This window comes from Pygocentrus nattereri, chromosome 22 (genome assembly GCF_015220715.1).
Source record: "Pygocentrus nattereri isolate fPygNat1 chromosome 22, fPygNat1.pri, whole genome shotgun sequence".
In the NCBI taxonomy this organism is placed as follows: domain Eukaryota; kingdom Metazoa; phylum Chordata; class Actinopteri; order Characiformes; family Serrasalmidae; genus Pygocentrus; species Pygocentrus nattereri.
In genome coordinates, this window is record NC_051232.1 from 21,762,729 (window position 1) to 21,780,744 (window position 18,016).

The 18,016-nt window shown below is 41.6% G+C and overlaps 1 long non-coding RNA gene across 1 annotated transcript; it reads right to left on the minus strand.

The window, feature by feature from the left end:
• Positions 1–1,645: 1,645 nt before the first annotated feature.
• On the minus strand, positions 1,646–17,756 carry LOC108427459. The gene is made up of 4 exons (XR_001857855.2): positions 17,481–17,756; positions 16,306–16,425; positions 2,347–2,451; positions 1,646–2,176 (listed from the first exon to the last, which is right to left on the minus strand). It is a non-coding gene; the product is annotated as an uncharacterized LOC108427459 (long non-coding RNA).
• Positions 17,757–18,016: the final 260 nt, after the last annotated feature.

The window sequence follows — 18,016 nt, forward strand, 5'->3', positions numbered from 1 at the left end:
TTAGCTTTGGTGCACTCTTTGCCAGTTCAGTCTACTACATTGCCATGGTAACAGAGGATGTTCTTGCTGATTATTTGGCACAACTTGTGAACTCAGGTAACATGGAACCTGCCCAGTTCTAACTCTTTCATTTTCAACCTTGCCAGTTGCTTGAGCGCAATTTCCTTGTAGAAAACTTGGAAATTCAGTTTATGAGGATAGTTTGTCAGACAATCGAATGTAGTCCATCAGCCAAGATATGTTTGTTGTGTGAAGTTTCCCTGATAGAAGTTCTGGCCCAAATTTTCTACTTTCATCTGGCCCACAGACCACTGCGGAATGATGATGAAGATGCAGCACACTGTAGCTTTGTGAAGTATCATCTAACAGAGCACTGCTGGATTACATGGAATGCATCGCACTGAGAGCGCCAATAATCTAGATCAAATTCATTTTCACACCCGACCCATACAACCCCAATTCCAAAAAAGTTGGGACGCTACATGTAAAATGTAAATAAAAACAAAATGCAATGATTTGCAAATCTCACAGACCCAGGTTTTATTTACAGAACATACAACGCATATCAGATGCTGAAACAAACAATTTACCATTTTGTGAAAAACATTTAGAACTTGATGGCAGCAACACATCAAAGTGGGATGGGGCAACAAAAGTCTGGAAACGTAAGTGGTACTAATCAAAAACAGCTGAAGGAGCAATTTGCAACTAACTCACATGACCGGGCGTAAAAAGAGCATTTTAGAGAGGTAAATATGAGCAGAGTTTCACCAATCTGAAAATCTGCGTCTAGAAATTGTGGAACAATCAGAAAATTGTTGCTTGACATAAAATTGTGAAGACTTTAAATATCCCACCATCTACAGTACATATCATTAAAAGATTCAGATAATCTGACATCCCTGTATGCAAGGGACTAGGCTTATGGTCAATATTAGATGCTTGTGATCTTTGGGCCTGCATCTCTGATGGTGTGGGATTGCATTAGTGCCTATGGTGTGGGCAGCTTACACATCTGAAAAGGCACTATCAATGCTGAACAGTATATAGAGGTTTTAGAACAACATCCTTCCAGACAACGTTTCTTTCAGGGAAGGCCTTTCATATTTCAGCAAGCATTTAGTCTCCTCACCTCTCAGATGTTTACAGGCTGTTGTTAAAAGAAGAGGAGATGCTACACAATAGTAAACATGCCCCTGTACCAACTTCTTTGAGATGTGTTGCTGCCATCAAAGTATGATAAAAATATGATCATCACGCATGGCATTGGTTTACTACTTCAAAAACTTGCTGTTTTCTAGCTGAAAGATACAAGGTGAAAATGGCTAGCATAGTAAAGTTAGCTGAGGTAACAAGTGATTAGCATTTGTCTGTTTATCTAAAGGACTAATTGTTTTTAATGCAGTAACAGTAAAATGCTGAGTGGTCTGCTGTGATATGCTGAGAGACTGAGCAGAGCTTGGAGTTCAAGTGCTGCTGTGCAGACTTTCAGTAAAAACAACAGTTTTCATTTTTGGATGCTGCACAGTGCAGTGTCTGATCTTTTCATGTAAATCACATGTGTCAGGATTCAGTCCCTGCAGGCCAAAACACTGCAGACCACAGCTCACTGCCTCATTAAAACACACCTGATTCAGCTCAGCAGATAATTAACAAGGCCTTCATGAACTGAATTCAGAGTGTTAGATGAGGGTAAACGCTCATCTCCACAGTCCAGAAGGCCCCCAGTTTGACATGCCTGATGTAAAAAGACTCAAAAGGCACTAAAAAAAGTGCAAAATTCAGCATCACTTTTCTGTAAACCTTGTTTAGTACAGTTGATTTGGTTTGAGTGGTTTTTCATCCAAATTCTTACTTCATTTATTCTTAAGTAAATGCTTACTGCCAGTGATCCATGGAAAAATTTCTTGCTGAATGTTGAAGGTTTAATTGGTCATTAAACAGACCATCATTCTTAGTGTTCAGTCCTGGCATTACATTTGGTGAAGAATGCTCCCAGTTAAGAGTCAGGACTTGAGTGTCAGTGATTTGTTCCCATCTCTATAAACACTGTTACGAGCCCCGTTCGTACTAGCTTTTCTGTCTGTGACCATTTTGTTTATTTCCCTGTGTTTTGTTGCATTATGCGGGGGTCCATTATTCCACACGAGGGCAGCTTCACGTACAAAAGGGGGCGCTACCAAGTGAGTCCAAAATGAATGCGTTAAAATGGAGCATGAGTTAAATCATAGTATATAAATACTTAAACATTTTTATTGTAAAAGAATGCATCTACTTTCTGAACACTGAACAGGCATAAAACATTAAGATTTTATTTTTGTCAAGTTATAAGAGTTTAAAAGGTACCTTCATGAATGTCCATGACGTCAGTAAGCATGAACAGCTGTGCTCAACAACCGATCAGCAGTCAGTAGCAGTAATGCCAGTGTCCCGATGCCCAAAACTTGTTTGCTGTAGAAAAAAGGAAACATACAGTTGAGTTTTCTTTGCTTTTTTAGTAAAATACATCCTTCTACTTTCTAAAATCAAATAAAATTTCTGGGTGAGTGATTAGAAACTATTTAACTTTTCATTTTTAGCACGTTAGCTTCAATTCCCCGGCCGGGCGGCCAGGGTCCTCTCTGTGTGGAGTTTGCATGTTCTCCCCGTGTCTGCGTGGGTTTCCTCCGGGTTCTCCGGTTTCTACCCACAGTCCAAAGACATTGGACGTGCTAAATTGCCCCTAGGTGTGAGTGTGTGAGTGACTGTCTGTGTCTGTCTGTCTGCCCTGCGATGGACTGGCGACCTGTCCAGGGTGTATCCTGCCTTCCGCCCGAAGACTGCTGGGATAGGATAGGAGAGGAGAAGTGGCTTAGAAAGTGTGTGTGTGTGTGTGTGTGTGTGCGTGCATGCCTTTATATGCTCATCCCTTAAGCTACTATTCCACTGAGACGTTTAAGAAAATCTAAATGAATCTTATCGAATACTGTTTAACATAGGAAAGAGCCATTTGGCCTGGCAGCAGGTTTTGGGGGAGAGCGCACACTCATTTCTGACCCTAGACTGGGTCATAACAACATGTACTAGAGTACAGCGCATAGTCCGAACGCACCATATGAACCAAACATAGTATGTAGAAATGCAAAGATGCCGTCTTTAGTGTGGTTATTAAATTCAGTTAGTTCTATATGTCACTGCTGTAATTTTCCAGTGCTTTTCCTGGATTTCACATATTTAGAGTGCAATTCACTTGAAACTGTTTGCACACCTACACAAGTAATGCTTGACTGCCAAATACTGAAGCTGAATTTTCATGCATTGAGACTTCAGCAGAAATGAAGAACTTCCCCACATATGGCATCCATCAAACCACACAGTAGGTAGCCTTCCCTAATAAACCACAAACACTGAGCATATTCGTAGGCTGGCTTCTGTTTCCTCCCAGCCAACCAGTCATCATGATTCCTGCTCTGAACACACGGCTGGCATGCGAGAACACTGGGAATAAACGGCGCTGTAATTTGCATTCATTTATAATCAGAATCATTCTCTTCTAGTAAGTCATCTATAATCACTATCGATTAATTCTTCACCTCCTAATGCATTTCACTCTTACGCAAACGCCTGTGGGCTCTGACAGTGACACCAGGCATGTAAATGAGTGTAACTCTGAAAGAAGCAGACTAAAAGTACTGACTGCAAGCGTATTATTATAAGACCATCTGCAAGCTTGGCTGTTAATTCGATGCATTCGGTTTCTGATTATATCCGGCTCAAAGCTTGCTTAACAGCAGACAGTGAACGCTAACCAGTTACATCTACCCATTTCCATGTACTTAAAGGCCCTGTATCCTACATATTATGCATTTTATTGGATTTTATTTGTTCCTCTGAAGTTTACTTATGATTTTTTATATATATATATATATATATATATATATATATATATATATATATATATATATATGATTTATGTGCAGTTTATTTTCATGTGACCATTTTCTAGCCTCTCTATATTTATCTTTATAGAAATAAATTGATATTGAATTTTGATAATGTACGATTTAAGATTTAGATATGTAAATAAGCTCTGTTCTATTCTTTGCCTCGCTCAGTCTGAAACAGTCCTTACAACTTCAGTATGAATGGGCAGAACTAAACTGACGGACAACTTCTAATTTAATTACCCCAAATGACATTGCTTTAACTGGCGACCTGTCCAGGGTGTATCCTGCCTTCCGCCCGAAGACTGCTGGGATAGGCTCCAGCATCCCCCCGCGACCCTGACGGAGAAGCGGCTTAGAAAATGGATGGATGGATGGATGGACATTGCTTTACTCAATAAAACAAGTAGGTTTCACTCCATAATTTTAAATCACAAAAAATCTGAGTAGGCCTTATTCATCAATATCTTGAGTGTTGTAAACTGCTTAAGTGGGTTTTAAGAGATATTTTTTCTTAAGAATGGTTGATAAATGAGGTCTATTATTCTTTCTTGAATCGTGTTTACTTAAGTGGGTTGAGTTATATTAGCCATTTTCTGTCTAGTCTTGTGGAGCCAGGCAGGATCTCATACTGGAATTACACATCTCGGGATGACCTGTTAAACTTTAGTGATGTACTGTGACAAAATCCTTCGCAAACAAGAGTACACCCCCTCTAAAACCCACCCCCAAATTCCTCAGGTGTGCACTTATTAAAAGTCTAGAGGAAAATCAATAACACAAGTGAAACAAGCTGTAGCTCGTTCTTCAAAATGAAGGTTTCAGAAACACTCTCCAATTTAGTTTGGTCAGAGATGGACTCAAAGCACGAAATCAATTCAATGAAACCACTTTTACAGACATTAACTCAGGAGAAAAGAGGGGTCTTCGCTTGTTTGCCGACAGGACTCGCTAAAGTCTGGCCTGCACACTCAAAGATGGCTCTTCAAGAGTTCTTTAGTAAAGGGAACGGTTCTATTTGAGAAGGGTCTGACTGCAGAGCCACAGATTTAGACCCACAGTTTTACTCCAGTGGTTTCAGGCCAGTGGAGTGCAGTCACAGTAGGACAGCCAGCACAGACGATTGTGCCATGCAAACAAAATCCTTATAGGAAAGTTGGATGTGTGTGTGTGTTTGTGTGTGTGTGTGTGTGTGTGTGTGTGTGTGTGTGACCATTACAGCCATCTCACTCATATTTCACCAAGTGGCCAATCTGCTCATTTATAACGTCATTCAGGAAGGGATAGTGTTGCTAATATATGAATCAACCATTGGTAACCATAAGCAAACCATAAGCCAAAACCACCAGAAACAAAAAAGAAAACTATTGTTTCGTGTATTTTTTCCAGCAGGAATACTTTAAAAAACCTATTTTTTTTGTCTGAAGGTCAATACGCTCAGTTTAAGTTGCTTATGGTAAAGTTTCATTCCGGTAACGTAAGTGTTCCCGTAAAGCCCCTTATTAGTTTACCCAAGCTACAAAAGGTGTAGTTTGTGTAATAATGACCCTGTGAATCTCTATTTGTTAAAACCAAAGTTTGAGAATGTGTTGTATATGGTTCTACATAGAACCTTTCTGAAAAATGGTTCTATATGGCACCAAAAATGGTACTTCTATTGTTACAAGCTTGACATCATCCAGTCCAAAACTTTAGACTCCATATATGTGTCTGATGAACTACAGTTCAGGGGGAAACTTTGGGTGGTGCTTTGTGTTAATAGTCTACTTTTTGGTGATGGTCAGGGTTTGGATTAGGAATACATGTAGATTTCATGTTGAAGTGAAGGTTAGGCCCAAGTTTAAGATTAGATTTCCTAGAATCTATTATAAATTCTGTTGTATTTCATAGATGTTGAATTGAAATGTTCCTCAAAGACAGACTGAGCATCTACAGTGGACCACCACAATGAAGTGTAACTGCTAAACTATTAATTCCACATAATTCCACGCTTTAATTCCATATACTGTATGTGGTAATGTAAAAGTAAGCTCTATATCTCCAATAGCTGGACACTGAAGTGATGGAGCGAGCGTTACTTTAATCACGGCTGCTCGCGTTAAAACCGTTTTGACATGGACTGGCAGTCTCCGTGGTGATAATTAGTGAAACTCCCACCATTTGAGGGAACAGTTGGTGGTATGAGGCCTACTGGAGCTGTGAGAAAAAGATTTTATTGCAAACTTGAAAGCAGCTGCCACATCTAGACATTCCAATTTATCGCCCAAATCCACACTTCTCTAAACTCAGACTATTTCATATCCTCACACAGGACCGGGGTGGCGAGAGAGTTTTTTCTCTTTTTTCAGCACTACTTGAGGTGGTGGTGGGAGTGAGAAAGAGAGAGGAAAACAGAGAGGGGAAAAAAAAAAAGAGAAAAGCATCTTTAATCCAAATAATTTATCTAGCTGTTCTCAGATGAGGAATTTCAGAGGAGGGTTGCCAAAAAAATCTATAAAATCAAATCCTATTAAAGCAACTAAACACAGAGACACCAACCCATCCTACACCTTCTACTTTTCTTTTTCTCTTTCTCTCTCTCTCTCTCTGTCTCTCTCTCTCTCTCTCTCTCTCTCTGTGTAAATGGGAGTTAATTTGTGTATTTACTGTTTGATAATGTTTGTATTCTGTGTCTGTATGATGTGATGTCACCCTGAGGATGGTGCAGGGTAAGTGGCAGTGGGCTCTTTTGCTCTCCTAGTGTGGATTGGGGGGGAGGGGTGGGAGAGGCAGGTATGTGACAGTGGGCTCCTTTGCTCTTCTGCATTGTGGGTTATGAGGGGGGGGGTTACATGACAGTGGGATCTGCTGCTCTCCTGCAGTGTAGATTTTAGGGGGGGTATGTGACAGTGGGCTCTGCTGCTCTCCTGCAGTGTGGATTTTAGGGGGGGTATGTGACAGTGGGCTCTGCTGCGCTCCTGCAGTGTGGATTTTAGGGGGGGTATGTGACAGTGGGCTCTGCTGCTCTCCTGCAGTGTGGATTTTAGGGGGGGTATGTGACAGTGGGCTCTGCTGCTCTCCTGCAGTGTGGATTTTAGGGGGGGTATGTGACAGTGGGCTCTGCTGCTCTCCTGCAGTGTGGATTTTAGGGGGGGTATGTGACAGTGGGCTCTGCTGCTCTCCTGCAGTGTGGATTTTAGGGGGGGTATGTGACAGTGGGCTCTGCTGCTCTCCTGCAGTGTGGATTTTAGGGGGGGTATGTGACAGTGGGCTCTGCTGCTCTCCTGCAGTGTGGATTTTAGGGGGGGGTATGTGACAGTGGGCTCTGCAGCTCTCCTGCAGTGTGGATTTTAGGGGGGGGTATGTGACAGTGGGCTCTGCAGCTCTCCTGCAGTGTGGATTTTAGGGGGGGTATGTGACAGTGGGCTCTGCTGCTCTCCTGCAGTGTGGATTTTAGGGGGGGTATGTGACAGTGGGCTCTGCTGCTCTCCTGCAGTGTGGATTTTAGGGGGGGTATGTGACAGTGGGCTCTGCTGCTCTCCTGCAGTGTGGATTTTAGGGGGGGTATGTGACAGTGGGCTCTGCAGCTCTCCTGCAGTGTGGATTTTAGGGGGGGTATGTGACAGTGGGCTCTGCTGCTCTCCTGCAGTGTAGATTCTAGGGGGGGTATGTGACAGTGGGCTCTGCTGCTCTCCTGCTGTGTAGATTTTAGGGGGGGTATGTGACAGTGGGCTCTACTGCCTTTCTGCAGTGTGGATTTTAGGGGGGGTATGTGACAGTGGGCTCTACTGCCTTTCTGCAGTGTGGATTTTAGGGGGGGTATGTGACAGTGGGCTCTGCAGCTCTCCTGCTGTGTGGATTTTAGGGGGGGGTATGTGACAGTGGGCTCTGCTGCTCTCCTGCAGTGTGGATTTTAGGGGGGGTATGTGACAGTGGGCTCTACTGCCTTTCTGCAGTGTGGATTTTAGGGGGGGTGTGTGACAGCGGGCTCTACTGCCTTTCTGCAGTGTGGATTTTAGGGGGGGTATGTGACAGCGGGCTCTGCAGCTCTCCTGCAGTGTGGATTTTAGGGGGGGTATCTGACAGTGGGCTCTGCAGCTCTCCTGCAGTGTGGATTTTAGGGGGGGTATGTGACAGTGGGCTCTGCTGCTCTCCTGCTGTGTGGATTTTAGGGGGGGTATGTGACAGTGGGCTCTGCAGCTCTCTTGCTGTGTGGATTTTAGGGGGGTATGTGACAGTGGGCTCTGCTGCTCTCCTGCAGTGTGGATTTTAGGGGGGGTATGTGACAGTGGGCTCTGCAGCTCTCCTGCTGTGTGGATTTTAGGGGGGGTATGTGACAGTGGGCTCTGCAGCTCTCCTGCTGTGTGGATTTTAGGGGGGGTATGTGACAGTGGGCTCTGCTGCTCTCCTGCAGTGTGGATTTTAGGGGGGTATGTGACAGTGGGCTCTGCTGCTCTCCTGCAGTGTGGATTTTAGGGGGGTATGTGACAGTGGGCTCTACTGCCTTTCTGCAGTGTGGATTTTAGGGGGGGTATGTGACAGTGGGCTCTGCTGCTCTCCTGCAGTGTGGATTTTAGGGGGGGTATGTGACAGTGGGCTCTGCTGCTCTCCTGCAGTGTGGATTTTAGGGGGCTATGTGACAGTGGGCTCTGCAGCTCTCCTGCTGTGTGGATTTTTTTTTTTTTTCACCCAGTGGGGTGTGGATGGTTTTAGTGGTTGTGTGTCTATAAGGTTCTTATTATAAACCCAGTCAGACTCTCTCTGATCTCACTCAGGTCACAGTACTGTACAAATTTTTACATTAAAGAAAGTCATTTATCTGGTCAGAAAGCTTTTTTCCCCCCTCAGAAAAATACAACATACAGAAGAAATACAAATAACTAACTTTCATACAATAATGTGTTTGTTTAACCCCTTCCAGACCTCTTTTCAAGGAAGGCCAGTTATAATCCAATACCTGGTTTATCTAATCAATACTTTGTTATGTTCAATCTGCTGGTTAGGGTGGCTTTAACTGTAACAGACTGAGTGCCTAACTGCTTTCTTTACATGGTATCTTTGGTAAATATTTTTAGGAATATTTGAATGAAATGTTCCAAACAGTGAGCTGTTTTGAATATATATGGGTTCTCCCATTGTTTACTTTAGGCTGCTTAGCAGTGTGTTAAACTAACCCCGCCATGTGGAGGCTGCACGGTTGCCTGGCTAGCCCTCACTGTGAGTTATTTACATGATTCAAACAAAGCTGCTAAAGATTAATATAATGGTGCAAAACTATGACAGGTAGACTATTCAAGTAATACAAAAACAGTTGAAAGATAAATCAATAATGAAATATTTGGTAGTTACAGTCCTGCATGAAACATTGTTTTAGATCTGCTTAACTTATCGGAATACAATGTTCATTACAGCTTGGTTGGATTATCACTTAATCAAAAATGGTCTATAAAAATTGGACCAGAACTCTGATGCCCTGTGCGCTTCCTGCTTGTGAAAAACTAATGAGACAGACACTCTCACTCACTCTCTCTCACTCACTCTCTCTCACTCCCTCTCTCATGGTTAATTAACATCAAATGGTTTCCATATTCTTCCGTATTCTGTAACTCCAGCACTCCAGCTCTTATTTCCATGTCTAGACGTGTTGTGCTCTTGTATTTTAATGCTGAGAGATGACGAATCCCCGGAGACTTGTTTTAAACTATGCTTTCACTGTTGGGCCACATGCGGGTCATCAGACAGTGTGTTTTACAGTCAGAATTTTTGCCTTCGCGTTATAATATTTTTATTAAAAAACCTGTCACTATTATCACTAGTAGTCACAAACTACAAGTTTTTATGATTAACCAAGTAACCCAGTTTACATTAATCCCATTCTATAAACCAAACCATAGAAATAATCCCAAATTATAAGAATCCCATGCCATTAAATAAACCATAGAAATAATCCCAAATTATAAGAATCCCATCCCATTAAATAAACCATAGAAATAATCCCAAATTAATATAATCCCATGCCATTAAATAAACCATAGAAATAATCCCAAATTAATATAATCCCATGCCATTAAATAAACCATAGAAATAACCCCAAGTTATAATAATCTCATGACATTAAATAAACCATAGAAATCACCTCAGATTATGTTAATTCCATGCTATAAACCAATAAGAGTAAACAAATGCCAACAGATCAATAATGCTACAAAACAAAGCATAGAAATAACACTAGATTATATTCACCCCATTTTATGAAACAATTCATAAAATAAGACCAGTTTATATGAATCTAGTTTTTCTTAAGTAGGGAGCATTTACATGTACTCTCTGAGGGCCTAATGGCACATCACATTCACTTAAGACAGCTAGACGGCTGGATGATTAGTAATTATGATTAAACGAACTTTGAAGCTTAATATACTGCATAAACTGAACAGCCACTCCTTTCCCTGCCATTTCTTATCCAGTATGAAGTGGTCATAAACATGGCCTGTGGTCAAATGACATTCCAACAGTATAAAACCACTGTAAAACTACTCCCTTCCAAATAGTGCTTGAGCAAGAGCAGCAGGAGAATCTAAAATATACATTATCATCAAACTGACAGTTAAACATGCAGATTCCCCGTGGAGTTTAATCGATTAGTTGTAGCTCTAGTCCTGACTATTCTTCTTTTTTTTCTCTTCCCATTAAAATCTGAAATAACCCGAGAACACCCAAAGAAGGATAATATAACACAACATAAAATATATAAACCTTTTCATTACTATTGTCTCTATTGTCAATTAAGTCTATCCAATTTATTTCATTTCATAATCCAGTTGTATACGAGGCTGCATTAGCTCTTTGTTATAATGACATTTCTTTTTTTTTATTATTAGATGTGATTTTATAAAGCTGGGCTTATATTGGTCATACTGGTGTAATGAATCCTTCTGCACATGCAGCCCCGGAGCGCCCTGCACAAACTATAATGAGTGCTCGGGAAGCCGTGAGCGTGCGCTCACCATTCCGGCTGAGCAGAATGAGGACGATGTCTGTCAGGCATGGTTTGTGTGCATGTGTGGTGTTACGAACTCTAACATCAGCCCACAATATGACACTTCAATTAGACTAATCCAAACTGCTGTGAAACCACTCGCTCCCCTCCCTCCCTCCATCTCTACCTCTCCGCCTCTGCAGTCAACAGCAGCAAAACAAAGTCCCAGAACTCTGTGCTGTGGGCAGATAGAGCAAAGAACGTGATCATTATGCTTATTTGCTTATTGCTAATCTACATGCCCCCCCAAATAAACTCAAAAGACATTCATCATCCCCCCCTCCCGCCCCTTTTAAAGGGCCAAAGCACGGATAACTGAATTTGCTTTTTTTTTGGGATGTACAACGTAAACACTGTTACAATTTCAATGGGTACTTTTCTTGTCTCTGTCCATACAGTCCATATACAGTCACAAAAGCAAACATTTACATATATGCCCCTTTAGTATGTAGCAGGTTTTCCCTGCTTTCATTCACACTGAAGTCATAAGCAGTATTTCAGCTTGGGTCACGACTGAAAGCAGCCAATCGGGAAGGCCATGTACATGCAGTCGTATGCAAATTTTTGGTGTCCCTGGTCAAATGAGATGTTTTGTTCACTTTCTAAGTGAAAATAGGTGAACAACTTTAACATATTGGGAAAGAAATGTGTGACGGCACATTTTACATTTTGCGTAGTTTTTTTTTAAAAAATAGATTAAATTCAGCAAGTATACAGTGTTATAACTTATTTTTACTTGGAAAAAAATGACATTTGACCAGGGGTGCCCAAACTTTTGCATATGACTGTCTATCAGTTTTAAAGGCGCAGTGATAAATACAGCCTGTCTAATTCTAAAGGATGAAGAGAGGTTGGAAAATGGTTATGTAAAAATTAATTAACATGCTAATAATGCTTTATTAAGTAATACATTATTAGGGGCACAATTTTTAAGCACAACACATTTTCCTAGTTTGACTCTTCAAACTATCTGTAGTACTACAAGCAGGAACCCAGTTGCTCATGTGCTGTTGCAACCCCATGATTGTAGCCCTCTTGTTGAAACTAAACCATACAGGGTGGTATATCTTCAGAATCAGGAATGAACACCCCCCTTCCCCCACCCGAGGAATCAGCTTTTGATTTACAATGTAATCAGTTTTGTGAAGAAACTCTAGGCCCAATGGAAGTTCAAACTGAGTATGAGCTGTAATGGAATCAGGTTTCAGTTGGTTGTTAGGAATTGAAAACAGCGGCAGCAGCTTTACGCCAGGACTCTTTACTGAAGACTGATACATACAAGCTCAAATATGCGGTAATGTCTGTTACAGGCTTCAAATGCCTGTGTTTAACCTAGAATGGACAAGTTCAGTTAGTTCAGCACTAACATACTACTAGAATCCCATATGATCGCTAGCAGAAATTTGTGTTGTTGTAGAGGTTTGTTTTCTGCTTTGCCTCTGGTCAAAGCAAGTCCATTAGAGATTCCCTGACAACGTATCACTGTTTGAGGCAAGTGTGTGGTGATTTATGCAGTTTTGCATAATGCTAATTGGCCTACGTAATAATCTGTTGGTTTTCAGCTACATTAGCCCCATAGCTCCAGCACTAAAACAAAAAAAAAGCTAACTTTAGACACCAAAGGCGTTTCAGCTGATTCACTATGAGAGAAAATTTTGATTTTTAATCAATCAAATTATAACTTTAAACTGCTACAAATAAAAGGTATCAAGCTGGAAATTGAATCCATGAATAAATAGATAAATAAATAGTAAAAAGAGCAGGCTGCAAGCATTGTGAACCGTTCAACATGGTTCCCATGGTGACACGCTCTCCTCAGCACCGTTCCTCACAAACGCTCCTATGGGCTTTTTTTTGGAGGCTGACAGAAGGCGACACTCCTGGACACTTTCATTCGACTGCTCATAATTTCAAGCCTCCATCGATCCGCCTCTTGTTGTTCTCATCAGGGGCTCGATTGATTATTCCGGTAAAATGGCCTCTAACAGCCTTCAGGATGGCGCTGTCCAATCGTCCAAAACGCCGTATGACAGTCCGCCACGGTGAGAGACGACTCAGACAGGCTGCTGTGCGATTCCAATCAAGCTTTTTATTTTGCCTGAAAAAAAAAACTCATGATGCTTCTAAGTGAGCCGAGTTAAGGGAGCTGAGAGGCTTTACTCAAGTGCAAGTTGTTGAAATGATGCTGCTTCAGAGAGGCTCTGGCCTACTTGAGAAAAAGCAATACGACGTCTTCTAGACAGAAAAAGCTATTTTGAAAATATAAAGTTACATCGTGATCTCTCTGTACAAATTTCACCAGAATGCCAGCATAATTCAAGTATTAAGATGTGTATGCTCTGTTCAACAGTCAGAACTGTTCACAGTGGTGGTGATAGGAACCAGACGTCCACCCCTAAAAGTTCCCTCACGGAAAGCTATGACATGACATGGCCATGATTACACAGCATGATGAAACATTATTTTAGGATCATTTTAAAATAATGTACTGGCCCAAATTTTATTTTATTTTAATTCTTTCATGGAGAAAAGCTACATTCTCTGGTCCCCAAAGAAAACATATTTTCATATGTACCACTATAATTCCATGATCAGCGTTATGTGTAAAAATCAGAAGACACATGTAGGTTCACTAGTGGTTCTGGATAGTACATAAAATGACAATAAATAATAAAATACAATAAATAAATACAATAAAATTTGCATTGTAGGCATCACGATCCCTGGTTCCTATCACCACCACTGTTAAGAAATCTAACTGTGTGCATCTTTACAATGAACCATTTTACTTTAAATCACTCGGAATGTCTGTCATCTCAGCCTCTGATCTACACACATTTTGAAAAAATCCCCACACAGTCTAATCTAGGTCTAAAGTGTAGCATCACGGATGATTTAGCACTACAAAAAGCCTCTTAAGTCTAGAACAGATGTTCAGAAGTCATTTTATGCAAGTCCAGTTGGAGACTTTTAAAAGAGTTATAGTTTAGTCTTGTAGTCTTAGCTGCAGACGTTGTATGTAAAGTCTACCAGGTTTATATGCCTTTAAATAACAAGCCTTTCACTGGAGAAAAGCCCTTGGTCTAGGTTTACATGCAGGAAACATGGCGAAAAATTAATAAGCGGTCAGTTAGCCTGTGGCTTTTATTGCAGCTATGATAACTATTGTTGGTTGCTAGGTAACAGATATGACAGTTGATCGTCATTTATGATCGAGCAGGTTATGATTTCCTAAGTTGAGAGAAGAGGCTGTAAGATAAGATTCATAAATTAAGACATTCTTCTGTAATGTGAATTTCTGTAATACAGGCCCAGATATCTGAAGAGTTTAATGGATCTAGAAGCTCCCTCACAGACATTTCTGATATGAAATGGTTATGAATGCACCATCTGATGCCTGAGACACTGTTTTATGATTGTTTTAAGATAAACTTTTAAACTTAAAACTAATTTTTAAATACATTCATGGTGGAGAGATACATATAGATATAACTTCAGATTTATCACAATTTTACCATCATCAACATTACATATAAAAACTGAGAAGACTGTAGTCCATCTGTTTCTCTGATAATTTGTTAGCCCCCTTTAACCCTGTTCTTCAGTGATCAGGACCCCCATGGACGCTCACAGGTACTATTTGGATGGTGGATCATTCTCAGCACTGCAGTAACACTGAACAGCACAAACTGTGCAGCAGCAGATGAGCTGTCATCTCTGACTTTACTTCTACAAGGTGGACTAACAAGGAAGAAGTGTCTAATAGAGTGGACAGTGAGTGGACACAGCATTTAGAAGGTTTCAGCTGGGGGAAGAGCTTTTTCTTATAAAGCCCCAAACTCTGGAATGATCTTCCAGAAACTGTTCGGGACTCAGACACAGTCTCAATCTTTAAGACTAGGCTGAAAATTCACTTGTTCAGTTTAGCTTTTGGTAGCTAATGTTCCCCCTTAGATAAAGGCAGATCCAGGGGTCCATGGACACAGGGAATTATAGTAAACTGAGACGCTGGTGCTGTCGTCCCGCTGCTCACACGTGGTCACTCAGGTTTGTGGACGGTGGAGCGGAGGGATGCCAAACTGTTTCAGAGTGCTGCCGTGTCTGTGTGCCCTTCTGGTTCTCTCCTTTTAGTTAAGCTGTTATAGTCAGATCTGCCACAAAGCTGCTTTGTGACAACATCTGTTGTAAAAAGCGCTATACAAATAAATTTGATTTAATTTGATTTGATTTAAAAACTCCAGCAGCCCTGGTCAGTGTATGAAGCCTGTATCTCTCCCCTGCTCTGTATTACAGACTGAAATTCTCCTCTTTCACTGTGTCATCATCCTGTGGCAGCTGTGCCCGCTGGGGTCGCCAGTGAACAGTGAGTGGACACGGTGTTTAAAAACTCCAGCAGCACTGCTGTATCTGATCCACTCAGACAAATGCAACACACACTAACCCACCACCACCACCTCAGTGTTACTGCAGTGCTGAGAATGATCCACCACCCAAATGCTATCTGCTCTGTGAGGGTCCATGGGGGTCCTGACCACTGAAGAACAGGGTAAAGGGGGGTAACAAAGTATCAGAGAAACAGCTGGACTACAGTCTGTAACTGTCGAATTACAAAGTGCATCTATAGAGTAAGTGGTGCTGATAAAATGGACAGTAAGTGTAGAAACAAGGAGGTGGTCATAATGATATGCCTGATCGGTGTGTGTGCGCTTGATTACCATATATTGCCATAAATCACATTTCTAGTACTTTATTACAATTAATAGGATATTATTTTGAAGAACCATATGAAGGAGTCCTGTGTGTCTTCAAACATTAAGAAGTGAAAACAGAAGCTGCTCACCTCTGTAGCCACACAGTCGCCTTCATAGAGCTTGTTTATCAAAATAAAGTGGAAGAACTCGCAGCACTTACTTCTGATACTCAAATACACTCACAAGCAAGTACAGAAGCTTTAATGCTTCTAATGCCACTCATTAATCATCTTTAAAAGTAAAGGGAATGGCTTCAGAAATATTCAGTTTTAATCCAGTGACTATGTCTTGCACTGAAATGGATTTTTTGTCACCCTGAAGAAAAAGCTAACTGCTAGCTGCTGATGTTAGCCAGCATTTAGCTTGATATACAAAGGTTTGTTTTCTGTCTGACTGACAAAAACTCAAGGCTAAATGGGATTAGCAAGAGCTCAACTGGGAAAACCCTAACAGCTGAAGTGAGTTTAGCGTATAACACATGGCTAATTAGCCAGCCGGATCTGCTTTGGTATCGTCTTAGCTTTCCGAAAAGTACGTAATCCAACCAACAGACTCCTAATCAGTGACACCAGTTAAACTACGTCATCATTTAGAAAAATAAAGCATTACTTACTACTGACCACTTGAACCGCCCTCTCCACCACCATGCCCACCAAGGAGAAAGGGTCAGAAGCTCGGACAATAGTTTTGAAGTTCCTCATGCTCCTTTGGAGCTTTCACTTTGGCTGGTAATCTGATAATACACATGATAAGAAAAGGCATCTTTAAGTTTTACTTAAAGCCACAACAGTCTTTCATCCATGTTAAAGTCGGGGCTAAACTAATTTTGGCTGAATGGGCGGGGCTAAACTGCTGTAGGCAGAATGGGCGGGGCTAAACTGCTGTAGGCTGATGTAGCAATGTTCACATGCTAATGTAGGTCAACTGATGTTTTGGGGACAGTTTACGGTCAGTAATCTTTTGACCACATGTTTAGCCATGTTTACATGCAGCCTGATAATCCGTTAATAATCCGACTAATAGCTCAATCGGAGTAGAATACGTCTGTGTAAACAGGTCAATCGGAATAGACTAATCCGATTGAGGCCATTCGGAATGCAATTTCTATCCGATTGAACGAGGAGAGTAAACCTCTAAATAATCCGTTAGATAGAAGAATAATATCCGTGTAAACGCCTGAATCTGCGCATGCGCGGCGAGTCATAGCGAAAGGTTTATCCCGTTTAACATGGCGGGCAGAAACTGGTCAGCAGAGGAGACGAAGTTTATACTCTGAGCTTTAAAAGACGGCGGTGGGACGGACGTCCAGCTTATGTGTCTCAGAGCACGACGTCTTCCTCTCGCCACTTCCTTTATAAGTACAGGTGAAGGACTGAAGGACGTTTTTCAGAGTCTGACGTCAGTTTAAAGCCGTTAAAAACAAGCGCGCCAACTGGAAACTCATCTCACGCGTGACGTTCGCTGTCATGGTAACGGTTACTCTCAGCGCTGCTTCACGCATGCGCGTCATTCTGCATCGGATTACTTGTAACGAGCAGGTAAACGAAGATTTTCATCAGACAGTTGAACAGAGTGAGAATAAACACCTCAGTCTGAGTCTGTAATCCGACTCTATTCAGTCGGACTGGCAAAAATCTTTGCATGTAAACACAGCCAATGTGACAGAAGCAGCACAGAGCAGGAACAAAAACAGCAATAATTTGGTGAATTATGTGAATTTCATGCAGCCTGAATCTCCACTTTTCCTCACTGTCTGGCGTCATGATAGCGCTCAGGTGTCCGTCTCACCTGTCTAGTCCGGCAGGCCGCTCCAGGTGAGGTGTCAGTGCCCTGACACCTGTCGTCTCGCGTCAATCATGCTGTCACCACGGCGACACACTTCTCCGCTCCACAGTCACGGTGTGTTTTTCCCCTCGGCCTTCCTCTATTTCTCTCTCTCTCTCTCTCTCTCTCTCTCTCTCTCTCTAAGCCATATCTCTGCCTCCAGACTCTCCACAATCTTCACTCAGGTCATTTTTTATTTGCTCCTCTGGAGTTAAAAGTAAAAACTGAGTGTCTTCCAACCTCACCAGCTCCACTACAGCGCAGCAGTGACCTCACTCTACTTCAAAACACCTGATTCAACTCTTCAGCTAATTAGCAAACTCTTCATGAGCTCACCTGTTGCTGTCCCAATCCAGCGCTCAACACTACCCATGACCACTACTTTAAGCATGCTATATGAAGCCCATTCAAAATTATTTGGAAACACCAGCTGTTCTTTACATTATGGGAATCTGTCATGATGAGTGGACCAATAGAAACGGTCCAAAATACTTTTATGT